The following is a 2,620-nucleotide window of genomic DNA, read 5'->3' as shown; positions in this document are numbered from 1 at the left end:
CTCCCTGTATCTCGTGGCGCTTCAGCTTCTTCCTGTGCGGAGCAGTCACATGCTACCGCTCATTAAGGTGCATGAATATGGACGCCACGCCTATGGGAGAGGAGTGGCGTCCATATTCATGACCTTAAATGAGCGGTACACTTGACAGCTCAGCACTGGAATCTGGATGAAGCCGCCGTGCCGACAGGGACCGCTATGCAGGGTGAGTATCAGCTGCTACACAGCCGCCTGCTCCCCTTGTGTCTGCCGACCGGCAAGAGCACTGCAACGGCCAGGAGCTGGGCCGCGGACCGGTGGTTGGGGTAATTAAATTGCACTACCAGGTAGCGCCGATCGGAGACGGGGACCCAGGCGGCGGGCCCCTATATGGGCTGGGCCCCAAAGCAACCGCTTCGGCTGCTACCCCGGTAGTTACTCCCCTGCCTGGAGGTCATATAAACTTCTTGCAAATGTTGTATTTGGGGGGATGTGAACATAGGATCCTAGTGATGTAAAGCAAAATTACTACACCTTAGCCTCAGCCCTGCCCATACATGCATATGTAACTTTTTTTTCCATTTATGGAGAATAGGGATGAGCAAAAGTGCTCGGTGATACTTGGATATCACTTGAGTATCTGGGTGATCAGATGTGCTCGACAATCGGCAAGCATTAGACAATGCTCGATTTAAAACTTGAATCCCTGCCCCGCATGATTGGCACCTATTACACAGCCAATAAGCATGAGGGCATTGCCTGTGTGTCATTGTAATACAGTAGCCAGCTTGGTAGTGGCATTGCTGTGATTGGCTGGCCATGTAACATCAGGGGTTCTAAAAGGAAAGGCGTTGCCATGCTCGGCACACTGATGCCATTGCAAAACTATGTGACAGTTCTTATTGGCGGGAGAGGATGTCCAGGTGTGTGTGCACAGTTTATCGAATTAGAATCCTGTAATGTTAATGCTGGTGCTGAAGCTAACAGTCCTTGTAAAGGTTAATTTTGTGTTTTGCTGTTTTATCAGATACATTCTGCATTTAGCCTAGGGAGGGAGAGAGTTAGGGTACCGTCACATTTAGAGATGCACCAGCGATCCCGACAACGATACGACCCGGTCAGGATGGCTGGTGCATCGCTAAATGGTCGCTAGTGAGCTGCCAAACAGGCAGATCTCACCAGTGACATAGCAATGGTTGGGGGTCGTTACTTACCTGTCAGACGCGGCGATGATGACATCCTCCGCCCGAGTTCACGCGTCGGTCGTTGGCACCAGCAGGAAGCACAGCAGGAAACGGCCAACCAGAAACGGCCCAGGATGTTCTCGTGCGATCAGCGATAGCCAGCGGGGGAGCCGGTCAGAGGTAAGTATCAAACATAGCGATATCGCTAGCAATATCGCTGCTGCGTCACAAAATCGGTGACGCTTAAGCGATATCGCTAGCGATCTCGCTTAGTGTGACGGGGTCTTAACTAAATAAAGATTGGGTACACGTCACTCCATTAGAGGTGCACAGAAAAGGATATCACTCCTAATTCATATGAATATCAAAAAATCTGGCACTCCAAAAAATATTTGCAGCAAATTTATTTAGGATAAGTGATCATAATATCTTGTGTAACGTTTCGGTCTTATAAACAGACCTTCTTCAGACTGGGATACAATAAAAGGACAAAAAACAAAATTTAAATAATATATAAACATAAAAGGTCAAAAGATTATATTAACGTAAATATAAAAGTAGCACCACAGATAAATTCACAAATAACAAATATATACTTCAAGAATTGTCACATTGATATGGTAATGTAAAAATGCAATTAATTACATGAAGGAACACCCAGAGGTATGGAAGTATGACAAAAATGAGTTATCATGGGAATAAATTGTGAAAAGACATCTGTAAGGATGAAAATAAAAATGGGAAAAAATGTAAAAAAATTGAAAAGAAATGGAAAAACAGAAAATGATAAGAAGGGAAGAATTAAAAAAAGGAAAAAGAAAAAATTAAATAAAATTACAATGAAATATCAAATGAAGAATAAGGACTCAAAATAGAATAATGAAAATACAAAAAAATAAAATTAAAAGTAAAAAATTAAAATTAAAATGAAAAATGAAAAAATAGGAGTGATATTTACTTATGATAGAAAAATTGCCAAATGCTTACCAAGATATAAAGATAGGTGGGGAACCCAAATATAATAGTGTGCTGGAAAGAGCCTGAGGGAGACAGTATAATGAGCTGAACGAGCAATTTAATGATAATAAAAAAAGAGTACCGAATGAAGTAGCTTACCGGCAGGAGAGCTGAAAAGCCCGTACATCGCACAATAGAATTGGGAAATTTCCCTGGTGAGAGGCGCGATGGGAGCAGTGAAAAGGTGTCCTTTATATGGAAGATCGTATGTGTGGAGGTGCATGCCATCGGAAGTCGGAACCCGAAGTGACGCAATGGTGAAACGCAGAGCTGGAAAGCAAGCCTAGGGTCCGGAGGTCGGAAGCCAGAAGTGACATATAGGTGAACCTCATCGATGGAACACAAATGTGGATTCAGAACAGGGAAGGCAATTATGTAAGCAGTGCCTGTGAAAAGCAAATAAATTAGTATATAGACAAAAGCACAAGAAATGAATGAACTGA

The 2,620-nt window shown here is 43.3% G+C and overlaps 1 long non-coding RNA gene across 1 annotated transcript in view; it reads right to left on the bottom strand.

Annotated features, from left to right (window-relative positions):
- Positions 1-1,466: 1,466 nt before the first annotated feature.
- LOC141097330 (uncharacterized) overlaps positions 1,467-2,620 on the bottom strand; it is a 56,680-nt gene continuing 55,526 nt past the window's right edge. Inside the window, exons 2-4 of the long non-coding RNA XR_012233915.1 lie at positions 2,277-2,563; positions 2,148-2,200; positions 1,467-1,630 (exon numbers count right to left, since the gene is read on the bottom strand). This is a non-coding gene — a long non-coding RNA (uncharacterized lncRNA). The remainder of the gene's footprint in view (positions 1,631-2,147; positions 2,201-2,276; positions 2,564-2,620) is intronic.

The sequence above is a fragment of the Dendrobates tinctorius genome, unplaced genomic scaffold, assembly GCF_039654945.1.
Source record: "Dendrobates tinctorius isolate UK_male_01 unplaced genomic scaffold, ASM3965494v1 ptg000084l, whole genome shotgun sequence".
Classification (NCBI taxonomy): Eukaryota; Metazoa; Chordata; class Amphibia; order Anura; family Dendrobatidae; genus Dendrobates; species Dendrobates tinctorius.
The sequence above is the reverse complement of the archived record's forward strand: the minus strand, read 5'-3'. Positions and strand labels throughout refer to the sequence as shown.